The sequence below is a fragment of the Grus americana genome, chromosome 19 (genome assembly GCF_028858705.1).
Source record: "Grus americana isolate bGruAme1 chromosome 19, bGruAme1.mat, whole genome shotgun sequence".
NCBI lineage: Eukaryota > Metazoa > Chordata > Aves > Gruiformes > Gruidae > Grus > Grus americana.
In genome coordinates this window covers 3,583,446-3,600,756 of record NC_072870.1, presented here as the reverse complement: position 1 = coordinate 3,600,756, position 17,311 = coordinate 3,583,446, and the positions used below count along the sequence as shown (strand labels likewise).

Genomic DNA, 17,311 nt, shown 5'->3' with positions numbered 1-17,311 from the left:
GCCCAGCATGGTGCCAGGGTGGCCCTAGAGCTCCAGGCAGCGCCTTTCAAATGAGGTGTGATGGGACACTCTGTGGAGGTAAACCTTTGGATATTAACCCTGCAATCCAGGGTCCATTCCACCTGGGCTAACTCCCTACATTTCCCTTGCCTTAGTTAGGTTCAGTATATCCTCTGATTAAAGACATTTGTTGTTCATTGTTTCTAGTGCTACAGTTTTGAAGTTATCGCAGAAGTCTGAGAAATGGAGGTGAGGAGAGAGAAAAAGTTTCTTCTTCCTGCATTAGTCATCTGGGTGTTGTCCCTTCCAAGTGAACAAATCCTATCAGAGTCAGTGAGACTCACCTGCAAGTTTGAACACAGTCAGGCTGGAGTATCTCCTGGTGTGTAAGTGACTTTGTTGAAAATACTTGATTTCCCTGCAGACAGGTTGCTCTTTTTCTGCTGATCCATTGTAAGGTGGTGGTTCTCTGAAATGCAAAGGCAACAGGAAAGGGCAGTAAGTTCCAGAGCTGAGAGAGTGCCATTTAAGCAGCAGAGTAATTTGTCACTTCATTGATACTGCATTTAAGTGCTATGTAAGAACAGGACATTTAAAAAAAAAATGAGACAGTTTGCCCCCCCCTTGTCTAGTGTCTGGTAAATCTTGCTTTAATGGTGTGTCAAAGTAACAGTTAATCTAATCAATGCAAAGTTAAACATTTGCTTAGATATCCCTTTTGTAGGTTTTTTTTTTATCTGCACTTGCACAAAGCGGCTTTAACTGTAGGAGAAAGGGAAAATCCTTGTGTCAGTCTTTGTTTCATGCATCCAAAAGTACCTAAGAGCACTTCGCTTGTATAGAAACTGGGCTTAATCAGCTTCCTCGGTTGTTCGTATAGCTTTCACGCTGCGAGTCACAGGGTAAAAAGTTTCTGTCAAAATTGGTGTGGAGGCACCTGAAACCACTTCTTAGTATGGATTGTGTATTGTATTTTTGTTTGGTAAATTGATGGGCTGTCTTTAGGATATATCCAGGTACTAAAAGATATGCTTATACATTTGCAGGTTCCTTGTCAGATTTTGTAAAATGCTTTTGGGCTTCCTCTGGATAAGTGTGTCAGTCTTAAAGAGGACTGACAGATGCTATGATACAGTACACCTAGCAGAAACATTTGCACTGTGAGGATTTTTTGCTTGCCTTTTATTTAAATGTTTTGTTTCTTAAAAGCTCAATTTTTAGTAAAGCTTTTAAAGACCGTTGAATTTAAAAATGTCTGTTTAAATTAGCTTCTGGTTAGAGCGCTTAAACTCCCAGAATAGAGAAGTAGTTTAGAAGTTTGGTTTTGCAGATGTTTGTGATTAAGTTTTGTTGAGGGGGGAATTGGGGTGCGTGCATTGGAAGGGAGAAGCTGTCAGTAACTGAAGAGCAGAGACATGTCCTGGCTCTGAAGGCTGAGGCTTCTGATACCAGCTCAGAATTTGCCTGCCTGCACTTCATTTTCCAACGGGCTTGGAGCATGCTTGAGGCAGCTGGATGCATGAGTGAGATTTTTTCAAAACAAGCTAACTAATGAGAAATTAATGTAGTTCTGGTCCTATGGTAGTGCAGGAGAAAACTCCCACGGATGTGAGTAAAACCAGGACTTAATTTGGGGGTGGTCTTTAAGGGCTTTTCTTGCTTTTAAAGTTTCTTTCTACAACAGTAACCTGAGGTGATGCTTGCACTGATCGAGAATTTTTTCTTCCTCTCCTTGCCTCCCCATACCATAAAGAGCACCTTAGATATTAATTTATTTTTTATCTAATCCCACCACATGCCATTATTAATCCATATGTTTTACAGCCACCCAGGAAAGCTTTGCATATAAAATGTTGGCATTATTAAATGAATGTCAGCTGCTGCATCCCAGGGTGCATTTTTCTGCCTCTCCTGATGTGTGGGGGTTTTTATTGTCTTGTTTTTTCCCTTTCCTTCCTTTTCATTTTGACTGCCCTGCTATGACTTGTTTCTCATTTGCTGAGCTCTGCAGGGGAGATATTCGGAGGGCTAATATTCATTAGACAGTAATTAAAACAAGGAAGGATGGATGTTAATGTAAAATGCTACATTGCTTTTCTAATTTTCAAGAAATAAATCTTCCCTTGCATGTATCCTCTTTTAGGGATCTGTCAGAAAGTGATAGGTAGCTGCTTGCTTTCCCTGCAGATTCCAGAAATCTGCAAGGAGGAGTTTGGTCTTCTCAGAAAGGTCTTTTTGTAGTGTCCTGTGCAAAATAATTAAAGTTCAGAAGCAGTCAACCCTGATGGTAAGGCATATGAAATTAGGAGCAGTCAGTCCCGCGTCTGTGTTAGGTTTGAGATGTGAGGGGACTGATGATTGCTACTCTGCACACAACTAGAGCTTAAAAATGACATTCACAGCTTCACGTTAGTCTTCTCAGGAAAGTGAAGGATTGCAGATGATGTTTTCTGCTGATGTAAAGGATGGTCTTTCTTGTGGGGGTGCAAGGAAATAGAAGAGGGCTGTCTGGCTATGTGGGAAGACAAGATCTCCTTCCCCAGGAAGGTGCTTATTCGGAGCTCAGGTGTGCTCCTGTTCTGAAAGCATGTGCAAAACAGCCTTTAGGGTGATGTAGTTTTAGGACATGAGAGGAGCGTGGCAAAGTGGGGAGAGAGATTACCTGGAGAACTCAAGCAACAGCTTACACATGGAGCAAATATCAGCCTCTCCAAACCAAATCTTGGCGGGATCCCATCGGGCTATGCATCCACACTGACCCTGCAGCATGCATTCCCCTTGCGATGCAGTGGCTCCCTGCAGGACCCCCACTGCAGGATTCCAGCCCAGTTTGTTCCCTGCTGCTCTGGGTCACCGCACAGGACATTGAGGGTGCAGTTTGCCCTTTGTGATACTCTTTCCTATCCTTGCAGGAAGGGAAGGCTGGTAGGAAGGGAGCTTTTATGCCTCTACCTCTGCCTCTCCTTTTTGATGCCTTGGAGGTTTGCCAGCTTGCAACCGAGTGCCCCCAAGAAATATTTACTTCCTGGTTTGTTTTTGTGTTTTTTTTCTTAGACCTCCAGAGGTCTCATTTTTCATGAATAAAATATGAGCTGTTCTCCTGGAGCCATGAAGGGAGGAAACCACTGCCAGCTGGTGTGGCCACTGCTTTTTATTGCTGTGGTTGCCGATGCCTCCGCCCTCGTGGGCAGGGATACCAGAGAAGAGAGGAAACAGCCCCAGGCTTTAGTCTAGTGAGTGTTTTCCAGTGTGAACTGTGCTGTCTGGAGCCAATACTGAGGAACAGCTTGCTTTGTGTATACCTTGTTTCAAGCAGCTGGTAACTGAGGAATTTAAATGTTTCAGTTTGAACTGAAATTACCCATGATTTATCTTTTGCTCAGAGCACATCACTGGCTAATGTTTGGTTTTCAGTCTGTTGTAACCAGTGGATATTTCCCTGGTGTCCCCCCTTCCTTTTTTTTTTTCATTTGTCCAGATGAATGTAGAGTTGTACAATCATTTGTCTTAACTGAATTACATCTTGATTTTTCCATCTGTTTCCACAGTTTATTGATCGTTTTGCATTAGCTTTGTTTTTCTGCTTTTCTCGCAGCTCCTCTTGTCTTGGCATCTTGTTCAGATTTAATAGACGTGATATGCAAATAATAATGTTAAATAATAGCATTTATCCTCTTGGTGACTGTACTTGTGCTCCCATACTTTGAAGACAGAACTTAATGAGGTGAAGGGGTGTTGAATGACACTTTCTTACCCATCCGAGTAAATAGCAATGCGTTGTCTTACCATGAATGTATTTATAGTATGTTCTTCCTGGGCTTTGGGAACATCATTTGTCCTGGAGATTTCCAGGCTGCCAAGCAAAGCTTTTTGTGCAGGGATTGCTTTTGACTATTAGGCTGGTACCAGAGCTGAGAACAGAGACTGATTCCTACGCCATTACTGCTTCCCTCTCTTGATCATTCTCTTAACGTAGTTCCTGAATTCAGTACTCATATCAGCTGAGAACAGGCCAGTTTGCTAGATATAAGTATATTTGATAGTGGTTTCCAAGTCTACTCTGCAATTTAGCTTTCCAGTTCTGCATGTATGCTTGCTAGTAACATTTTGATAGAATCTTTAACTGAATGGCTAAAAACTTCATTCATCCAGGCAGCACGCTTGCTGGAAAAAAGGCACTGCCGATATAGAGGTGGTGAAACTGAAACAGGGAAGTTTGAAATGTCTTGCCTAAGACAAAAGAGTTTTGGCCTAGAATGTGGCCTTTGTCCACTATATTGAGTGCAATTGAGTCCTTCCTTTAATTATTTACACATTACATTTGTGCAGGTTTTATGCATGTTAATAAACATGTTTAGTTATTTGTTCGGTATTTCAGTTGTCATTAATGTAAGATGCTGTTTACTGCTGCGCTATAGGAGAATTCTTTATCAGGTAAGTTGCTTCCCAAGCAGATCAGGCTGTATAAATTGAGTGTGCCACAAGTCCTCTGTGACTATACTGTTCTTCAGAGACAATCCTCTTTGAGTGAATTCCTAGTTAACAACCTCCTGAAATGCACGCTGACATCAGGTGATAAAGGTGCTGAAAGGCCAGAAAATCTTACGTGCAGTCATTAGGGTGAACGTGAGCTGTTGGCTTTCCTCTGCCTTTTGGGAGTTCATCTCCTTTAGATAGATGATACAGTAATACAAATGCCACCTGCCCTGAATTATTTCCAGCTTAGGAGATGTGTTGGCATGGAATAGAGAAACACAGAGCTGCACGCGCAGTCTTTGTTGTAAAATGAATATATAGCAGCTATACAAATGGGTTTGATTGTACAGTTTATCAGTCAGCCGCTTCATTGGGCTTAACTGTTAGTGGATGTGAAGGTTTGAGACGATACAAGCAGAATACAGCAAAATGTCCTTTATGAACATCCCTTGTTTCAGTGCATGGTAATATACACAACTGTGCTTAGTAAATCTCATCTCAGAATGGAAATATTGTTATTACTTATTGAAAATAACCTCATGACAAAGGTGCTGCAGAATGTAGTGTGCATACACAAGCACATCGAGCGAAAGCACTACTAGACACACCTCATCTGGCAGGGTTGTAGGTTATAAATCGGTTTATTAGAACTGGAATTTTATGGAAATGAATGACTGAAAAGACAGCTGCCAGAAATAGTCTTTATTTTGCCAGTACATCAATCAGCATAACCTTGAGCGGGGCATTTGACTTCCTTATGCAGCTGGAAAACAGGGTAAAAGGCAGGAATATAATTCGAAAATCAAATGCTGCAGCATAGTGGATCTCTCTTGAAGAGATAAAGGATTTACAAACTAAAAGCTTAGTGCTGTCTCTATTGGCATCCCATCGCACCTGTGTTCTGCTGCCTCAAAACAATATAATGCAGGGAAAGGCCTGATCCTGACAGGGGGCTGTGCCCCTGCAAGCCACAGTACAACAGTGTGAGTTGACTTTCATGAGGTGTCTAATTAATTTCACAAGGATTGCAGGTGAAGATAAACCTGCACTTAGGACTTTTGCTGAATCGGGGCCTCGGTTCCCTATTGGAATCAGCAGACTGGGAAATGATGTGCTTCCCAGGACAGGGTGCTTGGATGTGATTTCATTGCAATGGATGACAAAACCATCCTTCTCGTTGATACAACCATACAGCCTGCTGTAGGCTAGACAGTTGTGGAGGTGGAAAATGGTTGCAAATAATCTGCTGCTGCGGAGATCAGAGACTGGCTTCCGGCAGAGCTGGGTGGCAGCACATCCCGGCTAAGCCCATGGCTTTGGCAGGCTGCAGGCACGGTTCCTGTGAAAATAAATGCCCAAATTGTTATGGGACAGGTCTTGTTTTGTGTTGGGAATGACACCCACCTCCTTCAAGCCCACACTGGTATGGGAGAGGTATTTCACCCTTCTGTCTGCTTCTGTGGTGCAGGCTTACAATGTATTTTATGCACTCCATGCCTCTCAAAACCATACAGTCTGAAGGCAGCAATGATGGAATGAATCCAACAAGGTTTTAGTTTCTTTTCATCTGCTGCCCAGATTGACCTGCTTACATACTTGAGATCTGGGCCTGGTAGGGGATGTCAAGCTCAAGGGCAGCCTTGGCCGCAGTGACCACGAAATGGTGGAATTCAGGATCCTCAGGGCAGCGAGGAGGGCACACAGCAAGCTCACTATGCTGGACTTCAGGAGAGCAGACTCTGGCCTCTTCAGGGATCTGCTTGGTAGAATAACATGGGACAAAGCCCTGGAAGGAAGAGGGGCCCAAGACAGCTGGTTAATATTCAAGCATGACCTCCTCCAAGCTCAGGAGCGATGCATCCCAACAAAGAGGAAGTCAAGCAAAAACACCAAGAGGCCCCCATGGATGAACAAGGAGCTCCTGGGCAAAGTCAAACAAAAAAAGGAAGCCTACAGAGGGTGGAAGCAAGGGTGGGTAACCTGGCAGAAATACAGAGAAACTGTCCGAGCAGCCAGGGATCAGGTTAGGAAAGCCAAAGCCCTGATAGAAATTAATCTGGCCAGGGATGTCAAGGACAACAAGAAAAGTTTCTATAGGTATGTTAGTGATAAAAGGAGGATGAAGGAAAATGTGGGTCCCCTCCGGAATGAAGCGGGCGAGCTGGTTACCCGGGATATGGAGAAGGCTGAGGTACTCAATGACTTCTTTGCCTCAGTCTTCACTGGCAAATGCTTGAGCCACCCTGCCCAGGTCGCAGAAGGCAGGGACTGGGAGAATGCAGAGCCGCCCATTGTAGGAGAAGATCAGGTTCAAGAATATCTAAGGAACTTGAAGGTGCACAAGTCCTTGGGACCTGATGAGATGCATCCGTGGGTCTTGAGGGAACTGGCTGATGAAGTGGCCAGGCCACTCTCCATCATATTTCAGAAGTCCTGGCAGTCTGGCGAAGTTCCCGCTGACTGGAAAAGGGGAAACATAACCCCCATTTTTAAGAAGGGTAAAAAGGAAGACCCAGGGAACTACAGGCTGGTCAGTCTTGCCTCCATGCCTGGCAAGATCATGGACCAGACCCTCCTGGAGACTATGCTCAGGCACATGGAAAATAAGGAGGTGATTGGTGACAGCCAACACAGCTTCACTAAGGGCAAATCGTGCCTGACAAATTTGGTGGCCTTCTGTGATGGGGTTACAGCCTCCATGGATAAGGGAAGGGCAACTGACGCCATCTACCTGGACTTGTGGAAGGCATCTGACACTGTCCTGCACGACATCCTTGTCTCTAAATTGGAGAGACATGGATTTGATGGATGGACCACTTGGTGGATAAGGAATTGGCTGGATGGTCGCACTCAAAGAGTTGTGGTCAACAGCTCAATGTCCAAGTGGAGAACGGTGACGAGTGGCGTTCCTCAGGGGTCGGTACTGGGACCGGCACTGTTCAACATCTTTGTCGGCAACATGGACAGCGGGATCGAGTGCACCCTCAGCAAGTTTGCCGATGACACCAAGCTGTGTGGTGTGGTCAACACGCTGGAGGGAAGGGAAGCCATCCAGAGGGACCTTGACAGGCTGGAGAGGTGGGCCCGTGCAAACCGCATGAAGTTCAACAAGGCCAAGTGCAAGGTCCTGCACATGGGTTGGCGCAATCCCAGGCACGACTATAGGCTGGGCAAGGAATGGATTGAAAGCAGCCCCGAGGAGAAGGACTTGGGGGTATCGATTGATGAGAAGCTCAACGTGAGCCGGCAGTGTGCGCTTGCAGCCCAGAAAGCCAACCGTGTCCTGGGCTGCATCAAAAGAGGCGTGACCAGCAGGTCGAGGGAGGTGATCCTGCCCCTCTACTCCGCTCTGGTGAGACCCCACCTGCAGTACTGCGTCCAGCTCTGGGGGCCCCAGTACAGGAGAGACATCGAGCTGTTGGAGCGAGTCCAGAGGAGGCCACGAAGCTGATCAGAGGGCTGGAGCACCTCTCCTATGAGGACAGGCTGAGAGAGTTGGGGTTGTTCAGCCTGGAGAAAAGGCGGCTCTGGGGAGATCTAATTGCGGCTGACCAGTACCTGAAGGGGCCTACAGGAAAGATCGTGAGGGACTGTTTGTCAGGGAGTGTAGTGACAGGATGTGGTGGGTTGAGCCTGGCTGGGGGCCAGGTAATGGGTAATGGGTTTAAGCTGAAGGAGGGTCGATTTAGATTAGATGTTAGAAGGAAATTCTTTACTGTGAGGGTGGTGAGGCACTGGCACAGGTTGCCCAGAGAGGTTGTGGCTGCCCCTGGATCCCTGGCAGTGTTCAAGGCCAGGCTGGATGAGGCTTTGGGCAACCTGGGCTAGTGGAGGGTGTCCCTGCCCATGGCAGGGGGGTGGAACTAGATGATCTTTGAGGTCCCTTCCAACCCAAACCATTCTATGATTCTATGATCTACCAGGTACCTAAACTGATCTTTAAATATAGCGATGTGGGTTTTTTGCAATGTGGGAATGAGAGTGAAACTGCCCTGCAAGTTTGAAGTGTCGTTTACAAGGGTTAACGTCTAATATCCTCCTTATTTTCAATGGAAACATCCGAAGGGCAGAGCCCTGCATTACAAATCTCCTTGGCTATTCTTCCCCAGATCGGTCATGTCAGGCCTGTGAAGGGGGATCTGCACGAGCCGGGGATTATAAGTGGGGAAATTGTCAGACACCAGCTCTTGACTATTGAGACCTGAAGGTCATCGCAGTAAGTCATTCTCAAGGCAATTTTCTCAGGAATTGCAGTATGGTCGTGGCTTTGTTTTATGACCTTGATGCCACAAAGTATTAATAATATCTTAAAACGAGCCCACCTGCAAAAAAAAAAAGTAGATTTGATAATTTGTTAGGTTTTTTGGTCAGTATTTATAGTCTGCTGAAATATCATAGCTTTTGGTGTGATACATAGGTATGGATGTGAGTGGGTGGGTTTCTCTGCCATACTTGCCTGTATCCCACAAGGAAATGAATTTTCAGTCTGTTGGGAGGGCAGCTGTTTCTATGACATTTTAAGCCTAGTTTGCAAATATCTTCATCTCTTTTCTTTAGCTATACATATAATTTGCATGTTATATGGGTGTGACATGGCTTCCTTCATATTTTTAAGTGTTTTTCACAAAAAGAGACTATTATATTTCCTTTCTTCAATGAATATCTCAGGTAGTAATCAGCTATTTCTATTCTTTTGCCACAAGCCTTCTTAGATGTATTGCAACAAATATAAAACAAAAGGTACAGGCGAATTACCTACTGGAACAGAGCAGAAGCCTGTTCAAGTGAACATCCCCCCTGAGAAACTGTTGTCATAGGCTCAAAGGAAGGAGAGGCAAACCTTAAGTGTGATATCAATTACAGAATCTGTTCAGAGAAGTTTTTTTCATTAAGAGTTAAGGGTTGTCTCATCCTTTTTTATTCTAATTAGGATTAACACAGCTACTGCTGCAATATAGTTATCTTAATTACCTTTAATATATTCTGGCATTGAGTTCCACAGGTTAATTTACCTTAATTGTATTTTTCCACTTGTTAGCTTCATATTTGTTGCCACCCTCCTCAGATTCTGTTTCTTCTAAAGAAGGTAAAGAAATGCATGATTTGCCTCCTTTCCTTTCTTTCTTTTATATATTCACAGCTAAGAAGTTGGCATTTTCCACCAGCCAAATCCAAGACACGTATAGTACATTGTCAGAAGCTAGGGCTGCAATGCACGCTGGCGGGACTGAGCCCTGGCATTTGCAGAGCGCGACAAAAAACAGACCGGCCGTTACTCACTGTGCACACCATGGGTCACCCTGTTGCAAACAGTGTGTGTAGTAGAGCGTGGTGTGTGTGGTACAGTTCTCTGTCACTGTTTTGAAGAAATAGAAACTGTGTTGGCTGTGCCATGTGCACTCTCTCTGCAGCGTAAGGCAGACTTGTCGGGAATATTGGGTGTAATTACTGTGTCTCCTCTTCCTAAACACGGTTCTTATGCGTCTGCATGCCTTTCGTTATGAAATGGAGTAAATGTAGGCTTTACGGGCATTGAGGACTGAGGGGTTAGTGGCTGTAGCGCACCCTGATGATCAGAGCTAGCTGTCGTTTCTGGCAGGACTGAGCATTTGCAATGTTCATTGAGCTTGTCTGTGGGTATTTAGGACTGAGACAAATATTAGAGCAGGCAGCATAAGCTATTTAATATGTACCTTCCACATTTAGCCTGGTCAACTCAAAGCACTTTACAGATTAAGTCAGTATCATTGTTCCTCTTTCACTGTTAGTGAAAACAGTTCTTGAGATGGAGGGAGTTTCTGTTTTATACCAGCAGTAAAACCAGAAACTAGATTAGAGTCCAATTTTCATGTGTCCCAGTACAGTGTACTATAGAAAGCCACGCTGGCAGCATTCTTGCAGTGATTCTTCCTTGTTGGAACATATAATACAATTTATGTAGTGCAATTAATAAAACTAAATTGGCAGGAAACTGAAGAAGTGTGTGCAAGTTCCTGGATCTGGGTTATACCATAGCATTTGACAGTCAAAATCCACATTATAAAGGATTTTCAGTAATATATATTCTAAAATGAAAACGAACACTTGGCAAAAGATCAGACTTTCTCAACCCTTCTGTATCCGTTTTAGTAAAACTGGGATTTTGGGGAGTCATGACTGCCCTGCCTGGCGATTGCTGCAGTAATATCCAGTCGCAGAGTGAAAGTCATTTGGGGCATCTTGCTACTCTGCTGTCACAAGACATATTATTTCTGTGTAAAGAAATCATCGCCTTTTTATAAAGACATCACACTGATTCTTTAAACTTTTTAATGTCACACAGAAAAATGACAGCTGGGATCTGTGGATGGTTGAATGGGTTGATGGTGGAGACATACTATGGTGGGAAAACTGCAATTCTAACATATGGTAGGGTGTTCCTCGATACCAGGATAGCACACTTCTGTTGCAAATGGATGTTTCTGTGGAAGGAGAACAAAATGCAGTTTAATTACCATCCAGCACTCTCCTGGAGACAGGGTATCAGCCCATTGCCTTGCATCAACACTGAAACAAGATGTGCTGTGGGTTTTGAGCTGTGTATTTATGCTGTGCTCATTGCTGCAGTATTTAAGTTAGGTTGGTTGGGGTCTTCGGTTGAAACCTCTCCTTAATTAAAAACATACATACGTTTGCAGGAAGTAGAGGGCAGCTAGTTATACTGTGGATGGCCTCCTACCTTGTGCGTACTCCTTAAGCAAGAAAATTGCTAATATTCCGCACCTCGGTATGGAGCCAGCACAGCTCTAGCAGAGCTCGTTAACGTAGACTTGTGTCTCACCCAGTAGGCAAAGCTGGCTGGGAACAACTAGCTTATCGGCTACCTTAATGACTAGAAATTAGTGGACTGTAGGTGATCCTGCATGGGACTGTAAGTCATGTAAACTTCATGCTTCAATTTTCTCATCTGCAACTTGTTACAAAGATTGTTTCTTGTGTGCTTTGGGATCTTCTGGGAAAGCGTGTCCTATGTTAAATTACAGTGCCTTTAAATTAAAGTGTCTTTTTGGGGATAGCCTTGTTTTTCTGGAGAATTAAAGGCTAAGAAACCAAAGTGGCAGGACTGGATGTTTCTGTGGTCAGTGCCAGAGTCAGGCCAGCTGTCCACACCAGCTCCGTGCATTGCCTGCTGGAGACATTTTAAAACTCTGGCTCTTTTCTAAGTGTCAAAATTGGAGCTCATTTCTCTCCCCTTCCCCAATAAACACAGCTTCACTTGTAGGTACCAAAATCTTTTTTTCAGGTTCTAGGCACAGATAGGAAGCTCTTTTGGCTTGGCTCCTGTCCCTCATCTTTGATCTTCTAACACGCTCCAATTCATGCAAAGGAAACGGGACTCTCTGGCCTCTCACAGGCACCACACATTCTGTAGCTCTGGTAGAAAACAGCTGGTGCTTCTACTTGGTCTGAAATAGTATTTGTATCAGGACCCAAACAACAGGGAAATAGACTGCTTTTTTTTTCATAAAGTTCAGGCTGGCTCCAATTTGTTACAGGCCCTGTTTGACCAGGTCGGAAAACAATAAATCTTCACAGCCCTGACAATGAGAAAGGTCCTGTGGCACGTATTTGGAGCAGCAGAAGAGGGGAATAATTTTTTGACATACAATGAAAAGTAGTAAGTGAGCCAGAAGTAATTTTGATTTGTAACGCACAGAGACAGAGCTTGGATGGTTTGCAAACAACCGGTGCTGGTATACATGATGCTTTGACAACTGGAAAAATGCAGAGTTGCCCTATTCTGAGTGATCTTTGTCTAGTTGTATTTTCCCGAGGATACGCTGTGCTACACGGGGCTATACAGAGAGTTACCAGAGGCTTTGTAAAATAGGCTGCAGCTTCACCTGATGAATAGGGTGTAGGACACCGTGCTGGGAGCTCTAAGGATGGCTTTCTTCTCTGACTTGCATGTGTATGAAAAGAAATGCATGAACGGAGTGAAGTACAACATGGTAATGCCCAGAGTCTGGCCACCCAGGTTCTGCTCCCAGCTGTGCTGCTGTGTTAGAGCGGGCATTGGGAAGAGAAACTAATCCCTCCCAATTTTGATTCCCGAGCCTGCAAAATATAGGGGATGTTTACTCACCTTTGAGGTCAGTAGGCATAAAAGTCCTTTGATTAGTGCAAGCCAGACTAAGTGCAACTGTCAATTGTCCTGATATTTTAAAAAAAGGACTAAGCAAAGGACAGCCTGATCTTTAGTCTCAATTCAGACAAGCAACAAGCTTTAGAGTAATAACAAAGAAAATGACAATAAATATGTGGTACTGGGATGGGATGGCTTACCTGCTACTTAACCTCTGGGTTGCTTTTTTACTCCCTCTCTACCAGGAATAAGATGTTATACTCATCAGTGCCAAATCTCCCTTCAGTCTCTCCATGCTCTGATCCTCCTATATTACTTTCTTTTGCTCATGATTAGTTATAGTTGTTCAACACTCAAATGTCGATGTTGACCAACGTATTTCTGTGTGGATGATCATGGATATGTTCGGGGTTTTTTTTCCATGACTGTTACTTCACCTGAAATGAGGAGCTTCATCTTTAGATGAAAAACTGGCAATAATTTACTGACTTTAAAAAAAGAGCTATTCCAAGTTCTCTACTGCCAGTGTGATCTTGTGTAGGTTGTTTGGACAAAGATGGTATCAGAGGACAGAATTTCAGGCGGCCTCCACTTAATGGGTGCCAAAATTCTCTGAAAATCCTTTTGCCTTTGGACTTGCGGATAGGGAACAGTCTTTGTGATGAAAATTACACTATTCCTTCGATCATGCAGTGTGGCCCATTTTACTGTGTTGCATTTGTGTGAAGTGCTGTCCCACATTCCTCAGAATCATTGCCACTGCAGCACAGTAGTTTACTTTAAAAATGTGGAACAACAGGAACCAGACTGTGCTAATGATTAAATTATACTGATGGTTGAAGTTTTAAGTAACAGTTAATGCACTAATTTCAGTATAGGAAATACACTAAAAAAGCAGTAAGAGCTCCTCTTGATCTTCATAATTAATGAGAACTGCCATGATCCTTCAACATATTTCCACCCACACTTGCTTTTATGTTAACAAGTGTGTAGGAACACACAGCAGTCAGCCTAGTAGAAAGCCTTCTTTGAGAGCGCTTTCTGTCACACTGCACAAGCCACGTGCACTCCCCTAGAAGGGTCCTGGAGCCAGGTCTTGCCCATGTTGAATCCTGGCCAACAGTTTAATTTCCTTCCGTGAAACAGAAGAAAGCCAGGCCTTCAGACAAGAACATACCTAACATATATGTCTGATCTACATGCACCCAAATAAGCATCATCAGCTGTGATGAGCATTTCTGGAAGGAAGATGAGTGGAATTCGTATCACTTCACTTTAAGCATCTCATTTGGCCTAACTCTTGGCTACCCCTATAATTCATGGATGGGAGCGGGCATTGTTAGAGAGCAATTAATCCATTTCAGATGTCTGCAATATGATGAGGGGAATTGCACCCCAGTGCCTGTTTCTCTGCACTCATTATATAAGAAGTCTAGACAGTTGGCTCAGATATAGATGTCTGAAGATAGATGAGAGGTTTCTTTCACCTAAGGAGATACCAGAGAATCTGCTGGATATTAGAGGCTTTGCAGCAGCTCTCGGTTAGATAACAAATGCCTGAAAACATGGCGCCACTTGGCTGAATTGTTGCAACTGTGCAAGATCTTAACAATTTAAAAGCTGTTTACAAGAAGTTTCAGAACTTTAGTCTTGGCCTAGAATGGGTAAGGCCTAGAGCAGTCACTGATCCTGAAGATAAGAAGTTCTTTCAGCAGCTCTGTAATCAAAGGAGAAAAACAGCTTTTCTTTAAATCACTGCTTTCATCTTGTTTCTCCCACCAATGCTGGAATTCTGTGCTCTGCCACCAAATGCAGCAGTATATTTATAGTGTCAGCTTGAATGAATAGTAAGAACTTACACTCTGGTTGCAGCCACATCTTTGAGACGATGGACGTCGCATAACTGCACGTTGACAGTAATGAAGTTGCACAATATTTTCAAATATAGTTTTTTCTGCCACCACTCAGTTCCCACAGCACATTGGCAGGGCCAAGGAGTGTATTTGGCAGGGATTTCTAGGCATGCAGCAGGGAAGAGGCTGAAAGGATTCAACTCTGAAGCTTTTGTGGACTTCTGGGATCCTGATGTCACTGCTTCATGTGGCTTATGTATGCTCTGTAGCCTTCAAATGTAGCTGCCTTTGGGGAATGACTGCAGGATCAGGGCTTTAGGAAGTGTAATCTATTGGTACATGACAAACCAAGTGTCTCATCAGCTCTTTGCAGAGAGGTGCTTCATCTCCTGCTGCTGACTAATAAAATGGAAAGATACTTGAACGCTTTGGTCATTTCTTTTCTGCTGTCCTCATTCATACAATACAGATAACAGCAAAACACAAAATGTTTACTCTTTTTGTTTCCCTAGATGCATGTGTGAGTTTTCCCTTGGTTTTAACATTGCTTTGTCTGTGTAATGCTTTGGTTTGTCAGGATAATTTAAAAGGAAACAGCTGTGAAGCTTTTTAGTGATCCCAACAGCTAATGCAAATACTCACCAAATCAGAATAATGGATCAGTCAAGCAGAGACAGTTTTGACTATCTGTGAGAAGCCACTTTTCAAAACAAAATATATATCGTATCCATAAAATAGGAGGGTAGTATGTAGCAGGAGGTTTATCAGGCAAATGTGCTAGCCCAGAAATGTCAGAGATTGCATACCAGCTTTCTACACGTAATGATTTAATTGAAAGTTGCAGCCCTGCTCACCTCTGTAAAATTGACAAGTCCTCATAGATTCATAGCTGAAACTGAAGTGTCTCTGACCATCAGTGCAGGGTTGTTCGCCTGCATGCGGCTCCTGTGGATAAATAAATGGTTGTTGGGAAATAGCAGTGCCACTCTGCATTTATTTTCATCCTGAAGCTCTGTTTGTGAGAAGCAGGTACGACAAAAGCTGAGGGATAGCTTTGTGAGAGAGCACTTGATGGCAAAGACACAAATTCAAGGCCCTAGGTACTTCAGCCAGATCAGTGCTAGTGCTCTGGCCCCGGATGATCTTTCCTTCTCTCCCTGGAAATTCCCCTGAGAAAGTTTAGTCAGAGAGGCAGATTTGTCAAAATGATTCAAGGAATTGACTTAAGAGCTGTGAAATTTTTCCAGCTTCATCTTACCAAAGCCAGTGGGCTCGATTCTCCTCTCGGTTTTGCATCAGCATTGCAGAACGCATGAGGGAAACCTGACTGCATGGTGCAGGTCTGCCTCTTCTTCAGGGAGCGTGCAGCGCCTGGCACTCGGATCGCAGGATGCCTCGAGCCACTACTATATAAAATATAATGGTCAGGACAATATATGACTATTTGCACACAAAGCCCTTGGGATGACCAAGTTCTAAAGAAGAAAATAGAAGTGCTTGTAAAATTCAAGACTTCTGCCGCTGAAATGGAGCAGCAATGAGAAACGTGCCAGCTTGCAACGTAGCGTGTCAGTCCTGGGCCCCTGTCCTGCAACAAGTCGAGACTGAAGACGGGAACGGCATTGAGCCACTGCGTGTACCACAGACTATTGGCAGGCAAAATATAAGCCCAGACTTGCTGACCTTTTTTGTCATAGTGTAGATATACGGCTGTAAATTAAACATTTATGTGGAAGTTTTTGTAATGAGAACAAATTAGCGTATAAAAGATACAGCATAAAACTGTGCAATTGATCAAAAATGAGAAGGTTTAACTTCTGAGCAATACCAGATTTGAAATCCTACCCTGAAGCACCTGAAAACATTAAAGAGGATTTTTTTCAAAACTGCTATAAATTTACACTCCTCATTCTTACAAAATGCATGACTGCATATAACGCTTCTTGTTAGTGTCTCTGGAGCTCACAAAGGGAGGTCACATCATCACTCCATTGCCGTTTTGATAAGGAAAGAAACTCAGACCGAAGGATACGAACTGGCAGAGCTGTAAGCCAGGAGCGAAGCCGGATGGAGAAGCAAGACCTCCGGATGGAGAAGCGAGATCTCCCGTTGGAGTCCGGAGCCCGATTCAGTAGGCACCTTCTCCTCTAGCTCTTCTCCTGGTGACACACTGTCTCCCTAGGCAACTACAGATTAGAGAGGAGACAAAAAATCTTGTATCCAGAACCACAAATTAATGACTTGAGCTTGGATGTAGGGAAAATACCAGGGAAAGACAGTGAACTAACAGTTGAAGCAGAGGCGTCGGAGTCAGGTGCTTCAGGTTCTATTTTTGACTTGGACCAGCCTTTTCTCTTCGCTTTGGCTTCCCCTCTGCAAGATGGAAAACGAGGATGCTTGCGGCTCCCTCATGGGGCTGGATTGTCTTGCTGAAGCCAAGGCTGTCAAATCTCATCTTCCGGATGATCCTCAGTTGACTTCAGCTTTGTTCTTCTCTGCTCTGCTGCCTGCACCTCCTTCACTTGCATCCCCGCTGTGCTTTCCTCAGCCCACATGCATGGTACGGAGCAGAGTCACAGCAACAAATCTCGGGACTGTTGCCAGGTGGGACCCTCCTGTTCCTGCATGGCCTGTAGCCTTCCACCATAGCATCCGATGTGCAAAATCACTGCTGTTGGGCGATGTGCGATGTCTGTAGAGCTACTAAAGTACGTTGGGTAGAAGCACTTCCACTCCTGTCTGAATTAAAGATGCAATCTCAGGGGATAGGCACTGGTATGACCCTGTGCTGTTGTGTCCCCATGAATGTCAGCCCACATACAGCTCTGGGAAGTATCAGCAGAGAGGTGATGAGAGA

General features: G+C 44.1%; 1 protein-coding gene across 1 annotated transcript in view; it reads left to right on the top strand.

Moving 5' to 3' along the window:
- Window positions 1-291: 291 nt before the first annotated feature.
- The window catches only part of CLIP2 (CAP-Gly domain containing linker protein 2), a 101,014-nt gene continuing 83,994 nt past the window's right edge, over window positions 292-17,311 (top strand). Inside the window, exon 1 of the mRNA XM_054847183.1 lies at window positions 292-386. The gene's annotated coding sequence lies outside the window, so the exon portion shown is untranslated. The remainder of the gene's footprint in view (window positions 387-17,311) is intronic.